Genomic DNA, 24,454 nt, shown 5'->3' with positions numbered 1-24,454 from the left:
AGGCAGCAGGCAGCAGGCAGCAGGCAGCAGGCAGCAGGCAGCAGGCATCTTGCCTTGAGCTCTTGGTGCCCAGGTTGACCCTGGTAGCAGGTAAGAAATAATTACTGAAAAGCAAAAAGAAATATCAGCATATTTTACAGCATAAAACCATATCAGTTTTTAGTACTTAATACAGAAAATTTCCAACTTTCATATCACAGAGATTGGGAGGGAGGGGCCTATTGGCTGGGGATTTTATGTTACATACTAAGAGGAGAGTTAATGAGGAAAGGGTAAGAACAAAGCTTTGCCATAGTAGTTAGCATTTATTCATAAATAGAAATTCTTTTTGCAAGAATCAACACGCAGTTAGCTAGAATCTCCTAGTCCCAATTCCAAACACATTCTGATTGGTTCAGCCCAAGTCATATAGCTACACGTGTCTCAGTCATCTTTATGTATGGTGATGCTAGCCTCATCCAGCACATATGACTACCCAGAGCCCATGTCTTTGGTTGATGTGGCAGGTCACGGTCCTTATGCTGAGCAGAACTAATTAGTGTCTTGGAAATTAAGATGACTTGGACAGTGATGTCCGCTTTTGGAATGTCACTATTCCAAATGTGATAGCCTCCCTTGAATTCCCCATTTTCTTTCTTTTAAAAAAGTGTGTGTGTGTGTGTGTGTGTGTGTGTGTGTTGGGGGTAGTAGTGATATGTGTCATAGAATGCGTGTGGAGGTCAGAGGACCACTTGTGGGAAGTTGTTCTCTCTTTCCATCATCTAGGTTCTATAAATTGAATACTCCTTCCTACTGAGTTCTCTTGGCAGCCCAGTTCCCCACTTTCTAGTTTAGTTCCACTTTCAGGATTCAGGACATCAACTGCGAGATGGACGCAAGGCTAAAGACCCATATCTGAGTTGCTGAATTTGCAACATAGCTATATATTTCCCTGCAACCATCACTGGGCTCATCACTGGTTACATTCATTAGGATGGTGGTGGCCAGGTTACATGAATCACTCAGTGGTTACACAGTCACCAAAATATCTAGAAATTGTGAGTCTTGTCTTTTGTTCTTATGGCCCTTCTTGGCCTGGATTATCTTTACATAATCTAGCTACTGAAATCCTATTTGGGATTTGGGATTCCTTTTTTTTTTTTTTTCCTTTTGAGAAGGAGTTTGCCCTGGAACTTACTTTGCAGATGAGACTGGCTTCAAACTCAGAGCTCTGCCTGGCTCTGCCTCCTGAGTGCTAAGATTAAAGGCGTGTGTCACCACTGTAGGGCTGCTTTTTAGGATTATTAGCGCACAATTTGACTGCCAACCTTCCTTGTACACAGCCTTCCCTCCATGATCCTGATGAGTTTAAAACTGCCATATAGGATTCATATTTGAATTTTAATTTCAGATGCTGAAAGAGAAAATTTAACAAACACAGTGCCAAAAGGCATACATGTTCACATTAAAATATTTCTTGTTTACTTGAAAATAAATTAAACTAAAGCTTGTTTTATATTTTAAGAAAATATTTATTTCTACTTTAAATTATGTTAATGAGTGGGTGCCTATGTGTGGTTATGTGAACATAGTGCAAGTGCCTATGGAAGGTGTTGGATCCCCTGGAGATGGAGCTCCAGAAGGCTGCCAGTGCCTCGACCTAAGTGCTGGGAACGAAACTCAGGAACTCTGCAAAAGCAAGACAAGCTCTAATCTCTCTGTCAACCCCAGATGACCTGTGTTTCTATCCAGTACTCCTACTTCAGTTTTATTCAGGGACAATACTTCTGTTCTACCAACATTTTGACTATGCTCTCCTATTTCACACTTTTGAAATTCTGTTGCCCATTGGTTGATTGTTTCTATTTTATATTCTTCATTAGAGTGTATGACACTTGCACGCGGAATCATCCTATGTTATCTTTTTATTTCCTGTATCACCTAAGGGAATATCTTACACACAATAGAAATTAATAACTTTAAGTAAGGAATGGAGTGTTTGCTGAACATGGGCCTTTGGCTATCACATAAATAAGAGACACATTTGCAACCAAAAATCAAAGCTCTTCCCTCAAATTATCGTGAAATACATGCTTTACTTAAACAGTGAAGTATGAGCCTCATTATGAAATGTCTTTGTCTTCTATATCATATAAAAACTAAGCTATACCGGAACTGTATGAAATAGATAGTATAACCCACTTCAGAGATGAAAACACCAAAATTACGAGGACAGTATGCTTAAACTTACAATGCCAGTAATGGGCAGACTCAGCATTCATAGCCCATATATGTCTATCTCCAAGTTCTAAAACTACAGCTCTGATATCAAAGAGAGATGGCACAGATCTTGTATTTTAGTGATTTAGAAGGGTAAATACATTCCTATATCCCTGGAGATAGGTAGATCCACTTCTGAGGTCACCCAGGACCTCTCTCCTGCCTCTTCACCATCCTCTTGTTGCTGTTTCTTTTGCATGACTGATGTTAACTCAATGTCTACATTTTAGTCTGCAGAGCTGGAAAAGTAGAAAATGAAGGACAATGTAACTTCCTTGAAAGATGTTGTCTAGCTTTTATTCACACAGCCTTTCTACTCCTAGCCATTGGTCAGACCTTAGGCACGAAGCCATACTTGGCTGCTAGAGAAGCTGGGAAATGTATCCTTAAGGTAGGAGTGTCTTAGAAACACCCAGAACCTCTCTGGGTTAGCCATCACAGGGAAGGGTATGGAGTAGATGCTGGATGGGAGTTGTGAAGAAGAGAGATGAGAGTGTGTTGAAACTTCCAGGACATGTACAGATAGAGGGTTGAGTTTTCATTCCCTGAATGTTGTGTGAGAGTGGCTACAATACATATTTATTTTTTATTGTTTGAGCACGTTAGACACAAATAATATGTTTTGATCAAATATGCCCCTACTACCTTCCCTGCAATTCCTTCCATGACCTCCCCACACTATTTTATCCTTCAACTTCATAAACTCTTTTTTTTTTTAAACCACTGAATGCTGTCAACATGTACATGGCTATAGGGCCATCTCCTTGAACATGGGTAACCTATTGGGGGCCTCATCCAAAGACAACTGACACCCCTTTCCCCAGAAGCTATTAATTGTCAGTATATCCTCAGATAGAGGTGGGACTTTTTGAGCTCTCTCTCTATATATCCATGATGCAATTTTGGTTGGTTTAATACCGTGCAGGTGTTGCGAGTGCAGCCTTGGTTCTGTGAGTTCATATGTGTAATAGCCCTGACATGTCCACATTTGCTCTTTTTCTGATCACCCCATACTTGACCATCTAGTCTGTGTCTGAGAAATTCCCCACTTACTGAAACTTCTGCCTCCCAGTGAATGACTCCTTTTACTCCCATCCTCTATAGAATTTGCTTTTCCAGCCTCCTTGGAATAGAGTTGCATAACTTAATCTTACTTCATGAAAAAACAAATTATCAAAGGGTGTTAGGCCCCACAGAAAAATGGAATGGATCTCCATGGCACACAGTAACTAGTGAAGCACAAAAAATCCATTCCAGAGATAGTGACAGTCCCTCCATCTATAGGAGGTTGTGGAATCAGAGCTTCCACAGTTGCAGTGCCCAGCACTGCTGGTGTAAACTGGAGTCTGTATCTGGCTGTCTCCACTCTTTACTTTTTCCATACTAGACTCATGCCTTGGCCATGTGATTCTGTAGTGTGCTGTGACAATGGGTCTACATTCCAGACCCATTGACCTTGAGTTTGGCTGTGGGACTGTAGCTAGAAGGGACAACATCTCAGGTCTACTGAGAAAAAGGCTTCAAGAAGCATGGTAAATGAGCTTCCATTAGTTCACCTGACCCTCTCCCTTCACCATGAGAATATAGTCAATGACTCTTCATCCTGGATCCTAGACCAAGGATACCTGAAAGAACCAAACCTTACCCAGAGCACAGCTGTGACTGGCTGAGCCCACCAACCCTAGTCAAACGTCAGGTGCGGTTTGCTGTTGAGTTTGCAGAAAAAGTTGCCATATGGCATTACCACAGGAGAGACCTGACAAATACATTTTACCTTCTTGACTGCTGGTAAGGTGGAAGTTGGTCAGGGCTGCTTTTGAGCCATGAAAGCGATCTACTACCATCACTATTTTGATGAATTGCAGCTTGCAGCCAAACATAGAGCAGTCGCCTTTGTTGTTCCTGCTTATGTGGCTACTAAATCTGGTTCTCTAAGCTTTCTGGCAGTGGAGGTGGTCTGTGATGGCTAACACCCTTTGATTTTTTTTTTCTTGGAATAAAAATAAGTTATGCAATTCGACATCCTGACTGAGTGAGGATCAGGGAGCTTGAAAGTCCAAAATCAGGGCAAGAAAGAGCATCTCTGACCTTCTCAGTGGTCGCAGTTTCAACTTCGCTGCACAAAAGTGTTTCAGTATTTACGGTCTTTGGGCTTTGGGTTAAAATATAAGCAACCTGAAAACCCTGAATCTACATTTCCTAGATTTGTCACTGGTACTGCAGACCCTTTTCTTTGGTGAAGTTTTGCTTTTCTTTCTTCTCTCTCTCTTTCTCTCTCTCTCTCTCTCTCTCTCTCTCTCTCTCTCTTTCTTTGTCTGTCTTTCAGACCAAGGCAGGGTGGGGGAGTTTGCTTGTGACTTAAGAGACACAAGGTCTAATCCTTGGGTCGTAAACAAGCTTCATGATCTTGAAAGCATCATTCTTTCTTTGAGTCTTATTTTCCTTTATTAACTCACTTTTTAATGCTAGATGTCTAGGGGAAGTGGTATGTCATGGGAAGACACAAGCTCTAAATAAGGTATTGTGTGTCTGTTTCCCATATGATGCACTATTAATGACGTGCCAATGGATTCATGAGCATATAAAGTAGTCTAGAAGGTTCTGTGTAAACACACTGTGATGGTTTTAAATAGGAATGACTCATAGATTTGAATGCTTCTTTACCAGGGAGTGGCATTATTAGGATGTGTGGCCTACCTGGAGGAAGTATGTCACTGGGGGTGGGCTTTGAGGTTTCAGAAGCTCAAGCCAGGCCCAGTGTCACTCTGCCTGCTGGTCCAGATATAAAACTCTCAGCTACCTCTCCAGCATTATGTCTGCCTGTATGCTGCCATGCTTCCCACCACAATGATAGACTACACTGCAAACCAGCCCCAATTAAATGTTTTCTTTTTCTAGGACTTGCTGTGGTCATAGTGTCTCTTCACAGCAGTAGGACACTGACGAAGACACAGGTTAACTATGGCTTCCTCAGGACTCTTTATACTATGAGTGATTTGAAGAATCTCTTATAAATATTCTTGCATTTTTTCATATTTTTATAATGAGCATGTATTACTTTGGTAATGAGAAAAGGGTTTTTTGTTTTTTTTGAAAGGCTCTAATGTGCTATGTGCTATGCTAATATAGGACATTTATTATAGGACTGTTTTTGAAAGAACTTTGACTGAAAGTGGGACTTTCTTGCAAATTAAAGGAAATACAAGGAAGGACAAAGAGAATGAGGATGAGAAACAAGGGGAGAGGGTAACAGGGAAGTCCCCCATGGCAGCCAGCGCACTAACCAATTGTAAAGACGAAAGCAAAAGGAGAAGGATGGTATCTTAAGACATTAGGGTCGTTATTGCTGTGATGAAACACCATGACTAAAGTCAGCTTGGGGGTGAAAAACAGTGATGAGAACTCACACAGGGCAACCTGGAGGCAGATGATGCAGAGATCGTGGAGAGTGCTGCTTACTATCTTGCTCCACATGGCTTGTTTCACCAGCCCAGGGATGGCACCACCTACAATGGGCTAGGCCTTCCCCATCAATCTCTAACTAAGAGAATGCCGTACCAGATTGCCTATGGCTTGATATTTAGGAGAATTTTCTTAATTGAGGCTCCCTCCTCTCAGATGACTTTAGTTTGTCTCAAGTTGTAATAAACTTATCCTGCACAATTGACCGCTTGTCAGCTTGACACACAAACACATTACTGTTAAGCTACAACCTTTTCTTTCTTGTTCATCTCTAAGATGACAGATTAATATCAATATTACAATATGAAACACTTAACAAACTTAAAAAGTTCCATAGTCTTTAAAAATTCAAATACTTTTAGAATTCAATCTTTTAAAATTCAAAATCTCTTTCAAAACCCAAAATCTCTGTTAAAATTTTAGTTTTTCAACTGTGGTCTTCTGTAAAATAAAAATAAATTAAATACTCCATTACTTCAATAGGGAAGACCCGAGGCACAGTCACAATCAAATGAAAGCAAAATCGAACTCCCACCACTCTAAAAAAACACAATGCCCAAGGTCTGGGACCCACTCATTATCTTCTGGGCTCCTCCAAAAGGGCTTGAGCCAGTTCGCCAGCTCTTCCTGTGTAGCACACACATTTTGTCTTCTAGGCTCACTGGCTCCACTCCACTGCTGCTGTTATCCTAGGTAGTCATCCCATGGCACTGGCATCTCCAAAACTGCTGAAGTCTTCTGTGCTCTTTGACCCTTTATGGCTTCAAAACCAGTTCCACCTGGAGGACTCTTACACTATCAAGCTCAGCTTGCCAGCCTTGGCTGCCTCTGCAACACAGAGTCTGTGTGCTGACTCATGAAACACTTTCCAGAAGATTTCACCTCAGTGATGCTGGTCTCCTCTTAATCGCTGGAAATTTCTCAGCTCCAGCTGACCAGCATTAATTGTCCCAGGTTTCACTTCGATGGTGATGTTCTCTTGTTAATCATGGCTGACTCTTCAGTCCCAGTTGACCAGAACAACCAAATCTTAATTCAAAATAGCCAACAGCCCTGATGGCATATTTAAATTTCCCTCTAAAACTTCACAAGGCCTGGCATTTTTATGTGGGTTATCTCATTTATGACCTACACCAGAACTGAGGTAGATACTACTTATTGTCCCATTTTAGATGGAAAAAACACAATGCCTTGGTGTGTTCAAGTTACTTGTGTGAATGAGGAGCAAGTGAATCTAATTTTCTTGGTTTCAAGTTCATCTACTTTATGTCTTGCAATGTAATACCAATGGCAGAAGTGGAGAAGAGCAGAGGATTCTACTAGGGAAAGTCAGAGAGGTCTTCTTAGGAGAGGGGACTCTTGAGCTGTGTCCTGAAGGATGAGCAGGACTCTACGGGGACAAGGATGCAGGAAGGGCATGCCAGGCAGGGGAACAGAATGCTGAGGCAAGGTGTGGGAAAACCATTTGGCCTCTTTTAGAGATTCCAATTAGTCTGGTCCCACTGCAAGTGAGAGGCCAACAGGAGCAGGCTGTGAAGGATGAGAGGCCTGTTAAGACTTTGGCTCAGCCTGTCTTACACCTGGTGGCTTCTTCTCAGAATCAGTCATGGCCATGTGGTGATGCCAGCAGGCAAGGGTGAACCAGCAGGGGCCTTGCAGGGCCTGCTGTTTTCAGCCCATCTAGGGCTCTTTTCCAAGGGGAAGAATTGAGTGTTTTCCAGAATAATCCCTAGTGAACTTTGAAGGCAGCCTGTCTGGGTGCCAGAGAAAGCAGCTGGGTTGGACTGTGAGAGGAAAAGTTCTGGCAGTCTTTTCTTGCCTCAAGTACAGGATGGTCAAGGCTGCTGGCTTTGCCATTTGCTGGATTTGAAGCCTGGCTTCTCCAGTTACCTGCTTGGTGATCTCAAGAATACATTTACATGCTCTGCCCATCTTAGTTACTTTTTTATTGCTCTGACAAAACACTATGTCCAAGGCAACTTATATAAGAAAGCATTTAATCTGTGGCTCACAGTTCAAGAGGAATATAGAGTCCATGGTCATCATGGGGCAGAGAATGGCAGCAGGCAGGAAGGCATGGTGCTAGAGAAGGAGCTGAGAGAGCTCACATCTGATCCACAGGCAGAACGTAGAGCAAGGCAGAGAAAACTAACTGGGAATGGCATGGGCCTTAGAAACCCTAAAGCCCACCCCAGTGACATGCCTCCTCTGACAAGGCCACACCTCCTAATTCTTCCCAAACAGTTTCACCAACTGAGGACCAAGAGTTCAAATATATGAGCCTATGGAGCCCATTCTTATTAAAACCACTGCATGGCCTTTAAGTATGTTATACACATTTAAGCAGCATCAGACATATTTCTTAGGCTACCTGTGAAGATTAAATGAAGCCATGACAGATGTACAACTAACACTGAGTAGAATGTGGACTCAGAAGCAGTCATAGCTAACTCATCCAAAATCTATCTATTCAGCAAAGATGTATTAAGAATTTTTTTCATGTTCAGTGCTGTTTTATCACTGTGAAGAGGACATGTCATGTAATGCCTTCCTGCAGGTCTAGAGAGAGAGGCAAGCAGAAATGATACATACAAACTTAATGACTCTTGTGCAGATAATAACGTGTGTGTGCATACGCATGCCTGTGTGGGCTTTTAGATAAGAGAGATAGTGAATCCTCCTTGAATGGCTGACATTTGAGCAGAGATAAGACTCCAAGGAGCTAATTTCATGAAAATACAGGACAAAATGATTCAACAACATATTCCAGGTGCTACAAGAAAGACAAAAGGCTGGATGAAGGAAGAAAAAACATTGAAGACTAGCTCAGATTCTTATTTTTAAATTAAAAATTCTTTGAGAATTTCATAAATGCATACAAGAAAATACAATCATATCCACATATTTCCCATCTCCAGCTACTTCCAAACTGATGCAACACTCCTCCCTATCCTCATGACCTTTTCTTTTTCTATTTCTTTTAAATAATTTACTAAGTCAAATTAGTGCTTCCTGTATGTGCATGGGTGTGAGGCTGTCCAGCAGAGCATGGCAAACCTGCCAGTGACCTCACCCCCAAAGAAGAATGATCTACTGCTGCCATCCCCAGCAGCTATCGACTGCTGAAAGCTCCTCAGCCAGGGGCAGAGCCTTGGAAGCCCTTCCCTGTCTATTGTATGCTGAAATTTTAACTGGCTTCATCTTCTGTTGGTCATTCCATTTAACAACTGGAAAAATGAAGACAGTACAGCAGAGAACTTTCCCAACATCACACAGCCAATATGGAGCTGAAGTCGGGACGTGGGCCCAGCAGATGGTTTCCCAGTTTCACAGCCTGATTTGCTCTGGGCAAAGAGATGGCAAATGTGCCTGTGTGCACATGAAGTCATACATGCATTTGATGGAATTGGGTCAAGAACAGAAGCGCCATAGCTGTGGAGACAAGCCTCATGAATTAGACATAAACAAATGGCTAATTCAAGACAAACTAGCAAGTTGCTAAGTGACTGATCCTGGTACCTCAAAAACATGCTAGAGAAGTGATATTGTGAATGTTGAGGGGAGGAGGCCATTTTGTGTAGGTATGTGCAATTACATTTGCCTGTGTAGGTCAGAGGACCATCTTGGATGTTCCTCAAGCATCATCCTTTAAAAAAAAATTATGGGCTTGTATATGAGCTGTGCACATGTGTATGTATGGGCACCTATGGGTCCGAATGTGAAGTTCAGAGGTCAATGTCAGGTATCTCCATTTACCACTTTCCACTTTATTTTTTTTGAGACAGAGCTCTTGTTGAAATAAAGCTGATATCATTTGGGCCAGATTAACTGGCCAGCAAACATTAAGATCTGCCTGTCTCTCTGCCCTCCATCTTTAGCACTTGGCTTCTATTTCTGGTTTTTATGTGGGTCCTGAGGATCCAAACCTAGATCTTCCCACTTGTACAGCAAGAACTTTATCCACTGACCTATATCCTAGCAGCCTTCCCAGCCCCCATTTTATTTTATTCAGCCAGCATCTTTTACTGGCTTGGCGCCTACTCAGTCAGCTAGGCTGGCCATCTTGCAAGTAACAGGGAGCCTCCTGTCTCCACCTTTCTGGCATTGATGTTATAAGCATGCACAACCATGTCCTGCTTCTTCACATGGGCCTCATGGACTCTGGAGATCAAGCTCATGCTTGCACAGTGAGCATTTCACCAACTTAGCTGTCATTCCCTGTGCAAAGGCACATTAACGATTATAACTGTGGAGGTCTGAATAAGCTATGTCCTGCATGTACTCATGTATGTGAGCGCTTGGGACCCAGTTAGTGACACTGTTTGGGGTTGGGGTGAAGGAGTTGAGGCCTTGTCGGGGAAGGTACATCACTGGAGGTAGGCTTTGAGGGTTTCTAGACTCCCCGAGCTTCCCTGTCCTCACTCTGCTTCCTGTGCTCACTACACTTCCTCTTTCTGGCCCTGCCAGAAAGACCATGTCCTATGGACACTGTCTCTCTGAAACCAATACAAATAAACTCTTCCTTAAGTTACTTTCCATCATGGTGTTTTGTCATATAAATAGAAAAGGAATCTTCAGTGATCAGAAGTAAGGGCCCCAGAACTAGACTAGAGAGCTCGACTCTACTACAACAATCTGATTTGGGACAAATAGAGCAAACCCTCTGGGCCAGTTTCCTCATCTAAGACAGGAGAACCATTATGATACCTACCTTTCCGATTTGCTGCAGGAATAAAATGAGTTAATGTTTGGACAACACATAGGCCAGAGAATAGGGGAAGTGCTATTTGCCATGATCAAGACTGGCATTAAACACTTGCTACTACTTTATTATTAAATTTACACAACTACTTTAGAGGCAGAGACCATCATCCCTATTTTATGTAAAATTAAATGAGTGGTTGAGGAAAAATGTCCTCTCCAGGATCAGATAACCATCGAGTGGAGTGTCCAGACCATAACATAGACATAGATGTCTGGCTTGAAGTCCTGTGGTGTTTGTACCATCTAACCAAGCTGCTTTAAAAAGCAATGTTGTCAAGAAATCTACCACTGAACACAAAAAAATGTCAGGGCCAGTGTACATATCAGCAAAGAGCCAATCATTAGTGACCTTTTGTGAGCTTGATTATGCCCCATGGTGCCTCCCCTTAGCAGGAGCAGATTCTGGGAAAAAGAGGGCCAGCAAATGAACATTCAACTACTAAACAGCAAAAAGCACTTAAGAATCTCTCCATGTGAGTGTGCCTCTGACAAACACAGGTACTACACCACCTTGAGATGAAAGGCTCACCTTTTGCTATTTGGAATAAATGACTTCACTATAAATAAATATAATTATATACCATAATACATACTATACTAAAGTACAAATTCATAAATAGCCTCCTTATTAGCATATTCATGTGTTCCTCCTACCTTTCTCTGTTGCAACTTCAATACTGACAGTCTCTAAATTGAATATGTGTCTGTTCTGAAAGTGATCCATTCCCAGCCACACACTTGTGCTTCAGTGCCCTGGACTGCAATCCTTGGTGGCTTCCTCTTCCCTTCTTCTTGTCACTTTCTCCTGCGACCACGCATTCCACCTCTCATCTTGATCTCTGGGGTCTTCCTCTGAAGGCACCCTTTGTCCCCCCGCCCCCCCAGGACTGGCAGCCTTTCCATCCTGCCACATCAGTCTCTGCAGCCCAGTACAATTACTGCCTTGTGAATCCCCTCTGCTCCCTTGTCCTCTCCAGCTTTGTCTTCTTTTCTTGGCATGATGAAGTCCTGATTAAATGCAGAGCTGCCTGCACTGGTCCAACCTGCAGCTGAATGTGACTGGAGAAATAAAAAAATAAAACTACATAACTGTTCGCTGGTTTTTACTTTAAATTCATGACCACAAAGTTCACAGGCGATTCTTCCAGTGTGCCTGCTATCTCTGTGGATGTGCTCCATCCCTTTACTTACATAGCAAGTCTCCTCTCTTATCTACCATAGGGCCAAACTTCAGTGGCTCTCTCCTCTCTCTTGTGTTGTTTTCCCTCTAGACTTGAACAAGTCACTCCACTCATTAGACTCATTGTTCATGAACAGCTTCTTTATTAACACATTCATTTATTTCCCCTACCCCTGTTACAATTAGCAGACTACTGTCTTTCCTTTTAGCTTGGTGTATGTGTGTGTGTGTTCAGTATACATGTTCACATGGTTATGGGCATGAGTGTGTGGCAGTGCTTACATGTGTGTACAGGTGCATGTGGAAGTCCAAGGTTGATGTTGGGAACCTTTCTCAGTTGCTCTCCATATTATTCTTTGAGGTAGAGTCTCTCAGTTACACACCAGAATTCACTGATATGACTGGCTTGTCACCAGCTTGCCCTGGGCATTCTATGTTTCTACCTCTGAAGATGGGATAACAGGCAAGCCACCCTGCTTACCTAGTATTTATTTTGGCTGTATTAGTCAGTGTTCTTTAGAGAAACAGAACTTCCAGAATGAATCATGCCAGCATAGCCTTGCTATGGTCCACATAACATCTCTGTAATGCTTCGAGTGTGGCAACAGAAAACATGGTACTCCACAATATCTCAAAATGCTGTATCCACAAAGTCTATAAGTTCCACTATGCAGAGGGGCAGGAGATGCTCATAGCAACTGGAAGATACAAGAGAGCCCTGAGAATAGATGATAGGGCCACCCAGGCAAAGCCAACATCTTCCAGGACAGCTGGTAAATGCTGCTTCCTGCTGACTCCTGGGACAGGGACAGGGGCCTCGGCTTCTGGATGAGCAATCTCCTGCAAACCCCTCTGCCAGCTGGCAGGGTTTGGCATATGTGAAAGTTTCTCTGTGGGGAAAGAGCGAGTCACAGAACCATGACTGGGGAAGTTTGGCTCTGCCACTTTCTTATGGTGAGATCTTGGAAATGTTGGCATTAAAGAGCCTCAGTTCCCATCAAGAAACATCAACATAACCAGTCATATATGTCATTCATTTGTATAAGTGCCTGAAAATGCTCATTATTTATTCAATCTCATCTAATTATAGTATCAGCTGAGATAATGTGTGTGACTTGCCCGGCAGAGCTGTTGGCACATAGGAAAGGTTTGGGGTATGTGTTCCAATCACTGGGGGCCAGTGGCCATGTGATTTGGAGACAACTCTGAAGGCAGGTGGTTAAGGGCAGGGGTGTGTTCCAAGGAGCCATTGTTCACATCTCAACCAAGGGAAAATAGAGAAAGGACTGAGAAACTCATATTTCTTCATATAAAGCACAGGGAGGCTGTGCGCCAGCATGTGCACAGTACAGCTTCATTATTAATATTTCATGAGGAATCTATTAAGAAAATAGCTGTTTGAATTAGAGAGAAGACGCAGTCCGTGAAGTTCTCACAGCACATGCTGTTATTTTCCCGGCGTGCTAACTCACACGAACACTGTGTTTGATCCCTAGCCCTACGGAAAGAATCTGGGTGTGGTGAGACAGGCAGCTCCCCAGAGCTCACTGGGCAGCCAGCATAGAATATTAAAAAGCCCTGGATATCAGGACAACTGTCTCAGAGACAGCTCCTGGAAAACAGCACTGGGTCTTGTCCTCTGACCTACAAATTCAGGTTCACAAATGAGTGCACACGCTCACAAGTACACATGAACACACTCATACACAAAAAGAAAGAAAGAAAGAAAGGAAGGAAGAAGAAAGGAAGGAAGGAAGGAAGGAAGAAAAATTTACTTTCTAATGTTCCTTTAGAGATGTCCCACACTGAGTCTACCAAGTGCTTTTACACAGCAAACATTCGTGTTCCTCAACCTGTCCTGAGGTTTTAAATGTCACTGAATGGGCTCTGGGAGGTAAGGAGTGGTGCCTCCCTTAACAGCAGGCTCAGGATAGGTTCCCTGTGTGAGAAATGGCCGGCCCAGGGAGCTTCAGGGTTTAAATTCTGACCTAGCTGCTCACAGTGTGACTTGGGTAAGTTGCTTAACATCTCTGAGCTGCTTAACCACTAAGTGGGGATGAAAGAACCAAATTAAAGCTTTGATGTGATGATGAGCAAGAAAAGCTTCTGGAGCTGTGACTGGAATGTGATAAGCATTCATCAAACATTAGCCTTTACAGTGTATATTTATCCTGAGAGGAGAAGACTCACATTCTTGAAATCCTTACAGTGGCTCACAAAGTGACGGATCTCAGAGATTCATTACAAGCCCATGAAATAATCCACAGCCCCACCTCTCGCCTACCCCCACCCAAGGACCCTTACTGTAACTAGTGTCTACCGCATCTGGGGCCTCCCTCCCTGAGCCCTCTTACCTGCTCCGATCACCTTCTAGGGCACTTCCAGCTATCTGTGCTCCTTTGTTTTCCATCTTAGTTCCACCCTCTGGCTCTCCTCATGAAAGTCTGTCATTGGCTCACCTTTCACAGTCAAGGCCAAACTCCTTTACAGGATGTGGCTCATGGCTTGCTCCTGTCCACCTCCTGTTTGTCCTTCCTGTCACATGCAAATCATTAGCACCCTTCCGCTTCCTCCAACCCCCTGAGCCTCTTCCTCTGGGCTGCTTCCCTCTTGCCTCTGCCCTGCCCCCCTGCCTTTGCAGCTACCTTTGTCTCTGCCTTAAATGTCCTTGTCTCTGGCAGGGAGTCTCAAGCTCCCAGGGATGCCTGATGCTGCCAGACAGACTGATATTTATGCACTTTCTCTACACTTCCCTTGAATTTTAAAACAAATATTTTCATTGATTTTGTGATCATTTTTATCCCCTGAAGGTTGTGAGTTTTTAAAAGACAGATGAAACAGTTTCATTGCTCATTCTCAGTGCCAAACTCAGTATCTAGGAACACTTAGTATATGCTCAGTAAATATTTGCTGGATGAGTGAATGACTAAATAATTAGAATGGAGATCTAATTGTTTAATCAGGAGATGGCTCACATGCTAGGAACTGAAACAGGTGAACCTTGAAGATCATGAAACCCCACAGACTTTCTAGGTTAGTAAAACAGAGCAGTAAGTCTGTCAGCTTTCTGACAGTATAATGAGATACCTGAGACAGGTCACTTATGAAGTAAAAGGGTTTAAGTCCTGGAAGTTTATACCCAAAATTTTAATGGCCCCATTGATTTACCTCTGGTGTGGGTGCAGATGATGGGAAGTTATGGAATCCTCTTTGAGGGCATGGCACCAATAATCTCAGGGCCTCTCCCCAGGCCTCGCCTACTTGGTTGTTGTTTTTTTTGGGGGGGGAGGAAAGCACTGAGCTGTGCCTCAAGCCAAGGATTCCCTTGCTGTGACTTAGAAGAAAATCATACAGATTGTAAGTCTCCTCTACCTTCTAAGGGGTCCACAGCGCCTCCTAGCATCACTGTTCCAAGGATCAAGCTTTTACATGTGAACCTGTGGGTGACACTCAACATCCATACCGAAATGTTAAAGTCTGAGGAATAGTAAGTCCAAGCTAGACCCAGGAGGTCCCAGGACAAAATCACTGTCCCTCCTACCCCACACTTACTCTTTGGCACTTCCTCCATTCTGTTCTAGCTATGCTGTTTTCTTCTCAGCACTTCACCCTTCCATAGGCTTTATGGCCACTAAAGATGGGCCTTTCCAGCAAACACAGTGAAGTCCTCAGAAGAGCTCCAGATGTTGGACCCTGTGTCTCCTCCATCACACCAATCATTTGAAACAAGGAAGTGAGGTATCATAGTTGGCCAGCCCTGAGTCACATGTCTGCCCTTGTGGCCTGTGGACAAGATCAGCAATGTCATTGGCAATCCAGAGACACCAGGTAAGCTGAGGAGGCACGATGACAGTGGAAGGAAAGGCCTTGTGTAGAGTTATAATAATTGTCCAAACAGCGCTCCCTCAACCACTCAACCGAACTCCTCCAGCCAATGGAAAGCAGAGAGAGACAGAGACAAAGACAGACAGAGAGAGTGAGAGTGAGCAAGAGAGAGGGCACAGTTTTAGTTCAATGGGGGCTTTAGAGGATTGTTGAAGGGAACCTTGGATGTTATATGCTTCCATCAGGTCTATTTGCTTAAAACTGACTAGTTAGAAAGTTTCAGCTTGGGTGGGGATGAATAATCCTGTTTTATTGATTGTGTTTGCTGCCTCTGGTCACACAGTATTAAATCTTTTTCCCCCCACTAAATCACAATTTCCTACTAGATTCAGTAAGTTTCTTGACACAGCAGACATATGCAATTTAGTTTAGTCTAGTTTAGGACTGTGGTTCCAAATGTTCGCTATCAACTTCCCTGCTGTCCCAACTCTAACAAATGGATGCCAAGGCTGTGTTCATTCATTTGTCCTTCCTTTCTTCCTTCCTTCCTTTCTTTTTCTTTCTTTCCTTCCCTTCCTTCCTTCCTTTCTTCTTTCTTTCTTTCTTTCTTTCTTTCTTTCTTTCTTTCTTTCTCTCTCTCCTTCCTTCCTTCCTTCCTTCCTTCCTTCCTTCCTTCCTTTCTTTTTCTGGTACGTGGATGGTGTAGAGGGAAAATGAGAATGGCAAATGCAGCACTCATGGTGCCTCACTTCCTTCTGATGCCTCTTTTTTTTTGGGGGGGGGAGTATGTCAAATCAGGAAGAAGAGATAATGACATTTGTACCTTTCTCTCCCCAAATTCATGATAGAACCTGTGGTGGTTTGCATGAAAATGGACTCCATAGACTGACAGGGAGTGGCACTATTGGAGATGTGGCCTTGTTGAAGGAAGTATGTCACTGGGTATGGTCTTTGAGGTTTCAGAAGCTCAAGCCAGGCCCAGTGTCACTCTCTCCTCCTGCTGCCCACCAGTCAGGATGTAGAACTATCTAACTCTCCAGCAGCATGAGGTACTGAGTACCTCCATGCTTCTTGGCATGATGATAATAGACTAAGCCTGTGACCGGTAAACCAGCCCCAACTAAATGTTTTCTTCTAAGAGTTGCTGTGTTCATGGTGTCTCTTCACAGCAATAAAACCCTAACTAAGATAGACTCCTAACCCCCAAAGTGACAGTATTGGGAGGATATTAGTGCTTTCAAATAAAAGGAATTAGTGCTTTCAAATAAAAGAGGTCCAAGAAGTCGGCTTTGCCCTTTCCATTATATGAAGTCTGAGTGACAAGATGGCCATCTGCAAATAGGGAGGTGGCCTTCACCAGACTCTGAACCTGCCCATGCTTACCTTGGTCTTTTCAGCCTAGGGAGGTAAGAAATGGAGCTACCCAGTATATGGTCATTTTGTTACAGCAGTGACACACACACACACACACAATTTTCATGGTCCTTCCCATCCCTAGTATTATGGAATACTCTAAAGAGCCCCTTAGTACATGCTCCCAAATCAGACTGCCACTAGCAGTTGTGGACAAGCTAATAACACATGGCATCTAAGCAGAGAGAACACTGGAAGGTACTCTCTTTTCCTCCTCAGCCAGGAATGTACAGTATACAAATTTACAGTCTTATGCAATGGTCTTTCGACATTCCATGTTACTCCAAGGTGCCTCTGAGAGCAGCCCAGGATTTGTCTACTCCACAAGTATCCAGAGGGAGAGACAGAGAAAGACAGAGCTAGTGTTCTGTGCTTGCAAGCACTGCACTGAGTGATTTTGGGGAAGTGGAGTAGGATGGGGTGGGGTAGAGTCTCACCTTACGTTTGCTAGGAAGGCAGGTCTTAAACTAGATATCATGAACTCCTGAAGAGGAGGGAAGGCATCTCTAACCTTTTCAGGAATTCACAAGGTTGTATTATATTGCCTTCTCGATTATACTGACTTTGTGACTACAGTGTAACATAATGGTGGGGACGATTCTGGTAGCCTAGCATGAATGAGAACTGTAGTTGCCATCAGGTCCTAGAGGAGTGTACACTCACCAGGAGAAATGAAAAATTTTAGTTTCAGTGAAGAAAATCTTAAAGAAGTGAGAAGTATTAAATTTAGTGAGTCTCCATTCCGGAGATATTTTTACAGTACTATTTGTGGTGGAATGGGCAGTATATGTACAGCACTCTGATTGCATACTGAAGATGCCTATCTTAGGAAAAGAACACGTCCATCCGAGCGGTAAGCTGAATGAACCACTGCGGCACATAAAACACTGCTACATTTGCTGGGGTATTTGCCACCTGTGTTCTTGACAATGTATAGGGGGACCTGCTGCTTCCAAGGGACAGGGGAAATCCTGATAGTTTTGTAGCCAACAATAAAATTTAGTTTACAAGCAAAAACTGGGGCTGTATGAGATTTGCATCTGAACTTGTGATCCTGGAGCTTCACATATTAAACATATTTCTGATGGTGCTATGGGATGGCAGTAAATGTCATTTGAGGCTAGGATGATGGAATGTGCCGATTTGGAAGATCAGTACAGCCAAGTGAACTAATATCTCTAACCAGATCAACTGTATGATGTTATCAAAAAAAATGAGTAAAAGATTCATTCTGCACATGAGAGAATCCAAAGGACTTTAAAGTAACAAAGGGTAAAGGCAAATGACACACTCATTCCACATCATAGATAATTCTTATTTTTGCTGTCACATTGTCAAGTTTTGGTACAATACCGAAAAAGAATTTTCATAGCCTGGAGAAAATAGGAAAAGACTCTTTATTTCCAGTGTGAGTCAGATCTTTCTATATCGACTCAAAGAAACACAAAGCAATAGCTTGAAAGCAGAAACAGGTATAAGAATATAGCTATTGGCTACTAAACTACCACTGCCTAGTGAAAAAAAAAGCAGTGCTGCTCAATTTTTTTCACTTTTAAAAATGTATATTTTTCATAAAATATTAGGTCAACAGAAAATGACTTTATTTTGTTTCTTTTAAGTATGTTAGTAAGAAAATGTTTTAAAGTTCTAAGTTTCTTTTTTAACATTTATTATGTGTGTGTGTGCGTGCATGCCACAGCATGTCTAAGAAGATAAGGAGGTTAGAAGACAGCTTGTCTTGTCAATTTTCTTCCTTTATCATGTGGAATCTGGAAATAGAACTGCAGTCAACTTGGTGGCAAGTTTCTTTGCCTGCTAAGCCATCTTACTGCCCATCTAATTTTAATTTTTAATATTGTGAATATATATATGTCAACCTAAATAAAAAACCTTTTTAACGTTATCTATAACTTTTAAGAATAAAAGTGGGAAGTTAGGCACAGTGAAGCATGTCTGTAATCCAGCACTCAGGGAGGCAGAGGCAGGTGGGTCTCTGAGTTTGAGGCCAGCCTGCTCTACAAAGGAAGTTCAGAACAGCCAAGGCTACACAGAGATACCCTGTCTTGAAAAAAAAAAAAAGAATAAAAATGGGGCTTGTGACCAAATATTTGAGTGTCATGCTAAGACAGGGAAGCTCTGTCCTGTAGGAGGACAGGAATTTTCCCTACCCAGTACAACAGGCAGACCACTACACCCTCTCCCTGCTCTAGAGTATACCTGTTTTCTGTTAAGAAGTCCTGGGTATATGTCTGACTCCATCCGTCTTTAGATGTTCGGATATCAGTGACTTTGGTTCATAGCCTTAGATATCCTTTGATATCCATTGTTAAATAATATTTAGTAGTTTGATAATGTGTATGAGGTTTTGCACCTCTGTGAGAGTGATTTTATCTCATAATACAGGTATGGCCTTACTATACAAAACATATTACCATATTACCACAGTGAGTAGAAGCTGGAAGGTGGGGGAGAATTTTAACAAGAAGACAGACTTATGTTACCATCTTGGCTTCCCTATCTAGAGAGTAACTGGGCAAATTATGCAGTCTTTATAATCACATTTTCTGTAGAATTTGGATAAAAATGCATGCTCTCATGTTGCTTATTTAGTTAAGTCATGTTGTATCTATTAGCCAATGGAATGTTCTGTCCTCCCTCTCATTATCCCTGTTAGGTGGTTGAGAAAGTTAAAATTCTCAGAGACAGAGCTCAAGTTACTTTGGGCGCTCTTGATGAGTCCTTGGTCATCTCTACTTTCTTTCTGTGAAGAGGCAGGGATGTTCTCTCTGACTGGCACAGAATAGCAGAGCCACTGGAACATTTCATCCCAACAGGAGGAAAGACTTCCACCATGTTCAAAGGCTCCAAAGCACACATCTTTCCCTTGGCCTTCTTCTCAAGTCCTCCATGTAAACCAGGGTGGACCCCCAAAACCCATTATTAGAATCATAATAGTTTCACTAATAGTGGAAAATGAACAGTTGGCTAAATTTTATAAAGCAAGGATTTGCCAAGTAAAGAGCTGTAGGGCTCTGCAGGGACTTTTCTTATGAGTATTCTAACTCTTTTTTAAGATCAGGGGTCCAGGAGGGGATTTTTATGGCATGATGTGTGAAAATGGTTTGCTTCCTCATGCTGCTAAAATGGAAGCCTTGGGTCCTTTTCACAGCTGAGGGGGGCAGGTTAAAGAGTTGGGGGGATGTGGCTGGTGCTCTCAGCAGCTGGCTCAATTACCTCCTGTTCATGCTGTGCTTTGGGGCTTAGAACGCAAGCTTGGTGGAATTTTAACCTTGGAGGAGGACTTTGTTCTTCCACGTGGCTGCCTACTTTTAGCCTTCCTATTTCCAGTACTTTTCTCATACAGGGGTTTGTAGGCATGGTGGGTAAGAAGACATCATCTCAAGAGTTTTCTTGTAAAAAAAAAAAGGGGGGGGAGGTGAAATGACATGGTGAAGAAATGAGAAGCTCTGGGGATAATAAGAATCAGTCTTGCAGGGAGGAATATCAATAATGATGTGTTTTGGTGGGAGGAATAGCTTGTACAAGGAGCCTGATTAGAAATTACTTGACTAGAAGTAATGGAAAATCACTCAAGTAAAGTGTGTGTGTGTGTGTGTGTGTGTGTGTGTGTGTGTGTGTGTGTGTTTGTGTGTGTCAGAAGCTACACCTCATGGGTCCTAAATGCATAAAGAACTCCAGAGAAGTAAAATGGCATTAAATTCAGTTTTCTTGCTTTAAATTCTTAAATACTGTATACACTATATAATCTTGAACAAACCGCTTGCCCCTCAAAACACCATTTTCCTTCCCCATAAACAACAGAAAGAGGATGTAGACTTTTGGATTTTTATGCTATGTAAATGAATAGTTGTATGTACATTAGAACAGTGCTTAACATATTCAAGTCCTTTATAGATGCTAGTCGTTCAGTATCTGTGTAACAGACACCTCGTTTTAGAGCAACTCTCCTGCCAAGGATGACTAGAAAAGCTGGATGAAATAATACTTTAGAGAACTACTGAGGCTGTGAACACTTAAGATCTCAGAAGGAAGGGAAGCAAGGGCTGAGGAGCCTAATTGCCCTTCACCCTAAGCATGCCCTGGCAGACAAGTATCTCCTGGGATCCCAGAGAGCTAAACAGAAAGGATGATCAAGTAAAAACCCTAAAGATTACTTCCAGTAGATTTATGACGCTGCGGGGATCAGAAAGAGGGATAAGGACCTGCCAAAGGAAATGAGCCATGATGTTTGCCTTTTGCTGTTTGAACTGGTTTGAGCTGCATTGTAAGACTATCTCAAAAATAAAGTTCAGAAACATGGCTTAGCTAGGAGACCACTTGTCTCCATAAAGACTGAAGCCTGGTTTTCAGTCCAGCCTTAGTCAGTTTGCCTTTGCTTAGTTACTTAAGCTCTGTCTGGAGCTTCACATACACCTGACTGTCCATCTGCAGTCACCAGACTCACCTGAGGCAAGACAACATGGCCAAAAATAGACTTAAAATAACTGGCATAAATATGTTCATGACAGGTGACAACTCTTTAATTAGAAGAAAAAAAAACTATTGAAAAAAAGCAAGTGGGGCTGGAGAAAGGACTCGGTGGATAAAAGTACTTGCCATGCATGCATGAAGACTTGAGTTCGAATCCCCAGCACTCATATAACGAGCTAAGCATAGCTTCAAACATCTGTGAACCCAGCACTACAGGGAACAGAGGCAGAAGGATTTCTGAGCCTTACACTACCTGCCCATCTAGCTCCAGGTTCAGTGAGAACCCTTTTGTCAAGGGAATAAGGCAGAGAGTGACAGAGTAGGACACTTAACATCCTTCCCATGAGCAGGCAAACACACCTGTGTGCAAGTGAGTGTGTGCACTCGCATGCACAGACATACATCATATACCACACACACTCTCACACATACATATGTACATACACCATACGCATTCTCACACATATACACACATGTGCATCTACTACTCCCATGCACATATACCACATACACAAACACACATACACACATGTTCATATACCACACACATAATACACACACGTGAATATTCTGTTCACACATATACATACATGTACATACATATATACACCCATGTACATACACCACATGCACACATATACATACATGTGCACACACTATTCACACATATGTGTACACAATATACATACACCATATACACACTCACTCATATACACAATACATATACCACACATATGTACATATACCACACACATATACAAACACACACACACATATACACATATCATATACACTCACACCAAACAAATACATAAAATTTTAAAGCAGCAAGTAAAGAGTCTAGAATTTAAAACAGCTGGAATTCTTTTTAGTTTCAATATGTAGAGTATTATCAGGTTAGAAAGAACTGAAAGGAATTAATGAGTTGAAGAATTTGTCAGGAGAAAACATCTAGACTGGAGCATGAAGACATAAAAAAATGAGAAATGAAGGAAGGAATCTAGGAGAGATGTGAGATAGAAAGACTGAAGACGTAAATGCTTAGATCCCCAGAACAGATGAAGCAATGTGTGGAGAAACAATAGTTGATTTTCCCCAAAATTGATAAAAGACATTGTGCCACCAGCTCAAGTGAACTGAGAATAACTCAGGGAATAACTAGAAAGGAAATCTTACATGCGTTAGGGTTGGGATAGGGCAAAGGTCGGGGTTAGGGCTAGGGTTACGTTAGGTTAGGGCAAAGGTTAGGGCTAGGGTTATGGTAAAGGTTAGGGTTAGAGTTAGGTTAGGGCAAGGGCTACTCAAAATCCAAGAACAACTTGTCCTCTTGAAAGTAACCAGAGAATAAAAAGCATAAAGAACCAGCAATAATTGGACAGATGACTTCTAAAAACAAAATAAACAAGCTATACTCTGGAAGGGAAGATGAAGGAAAGACAATAGCTATACCGCTTGTCAACCTCTTTTAAAATGAACATGCTTACAGACAACAGAATTCGTTATCACAGAACACTCTTGTTAGGTGGAAGGCAAAAGATACAATCTGGAAACATGGAAAAGAACAATAATAAATGGAAAACATAAATATGTGAATATATTGAGTATTCAAGATAACAATATATTTTAAACATTTATTGGCATATAAACCTTTACTGGCATATACTGATGGGTTGTTTTGATTTTTGTTTGTTTGCTTGTTTGGGTTTTTGTTTTTTGAGTCAGGGTTTCTCACAGTAGCTCTGGCTGTCCTGGAACTTGTGCTATAGACCAGGCTGGCCTTGAACTCACAGAGATCTGCCTGCCTCTGCCTCCTGAATGCTGGGAGGGTTTTTTTGTGTAGTCCTGGCCATCCTTGAATTTGCTCTTTAGAAGAACCCCTGGACTTGAACTCATAGAGATCTGCCTGTCTTTGCCTCCCAAGTGCTGGGATTAAAGGCAAGTGCCACCACCACTTGGCTAAATTGAAGGTTTTCAAAGGACATTGTAATACTAGTTTATCATGTACTTTGACTAGGTCCACTCCCACTCTCCCTTTCCTCCCTTTCCCCATTAATCACGATCATTTCCCCAGACAATCAAACTTCTTTCATGTCCCGTATACACACAAGTTTATGGATCTATATAAATAGAATCTACAAAGCAGTTAAACTGTGATTTTTACCTTTGAGATTGATGTAATTTTCTTAATATGATGATCACCAGTAAAACAACAATATAATTTTGAACTTTTCATTGTACACAATCATTGTACATAGCATTGTTACAAAAGGATATCTCCATACTTGTAGGTCCTCTGAGCCAACCCAGATGAACTGAAGTTCAATAAGAGACCCTGCCCCTCCCCCTCCTCCAATAAAGTGGAAAACAATGGGGGGCGACACCCAACATTGATATCTGGCTTTCACAGATACGCACACACCAAACACACAGAATGGCTGACATAGGTATCATTAACATCACATAGTGCAGACTTTAAGGGAAGACAAATTAGTAGCAATAAAAAAGTATTTCAGAATGGTAAAAGGATGATCCACAATAAATCATAAGTATGTAAGTTTGTAAGAACTATTAACAAATGCCTCAAAATATAAGAAGCAGTAAAAGAATGAAAAAGAACAGACAAATCCATAAGCATGGCTGGGGATTTTAACATTACTTTCTTAGTCACTGATAGAACAAGGGTAGAAAACTCAGCATGATTATAAAGTGGCCTAGTTGATATATATAGAACATCAGACCCAACAACCACAGTAAAAATCCTTCCCGAGTGCAGCCTCAACAAGTTTCAAAGGATGGACATAAAGAAGTGTGCTCTCTGCCACAGAGGAATTCAGCTGGAAATAAATAATAATGGCCAAGTAGGACATCTCCAAGTATTTAAAAATTAATAATCAAAGATAAATCTAAAGATTTTCAGAATGGAAAAGTTTATGAAAACAGATATACGTAACTTGTGAGCTACAGGGAAAGGGGGCTTAAAAGGAAAGCAAAGAGCATTAAATTCCTATTTTGGAAAACAAAACACAAAACCCAAACTCAATTACCCAATTATCTTCTGTG

The sequence above is a fragment of the Psammomys obesus genome, unplaced genomic scaffold (genome assembly GCF_907164565.1).
Source record: "Psammomys obesus unplaced genomic scaffold, mPsaObe1.curated_primary_1811, whole genome shotgun sequence".
NCBI lineage: Eukaryota > Metazoa > Chordata > Mammalia > Rodentia > Muridae > Psammomys > Psammomys obesus.
Note: the sequence above shows the minus strand (reverse complement) of the source record.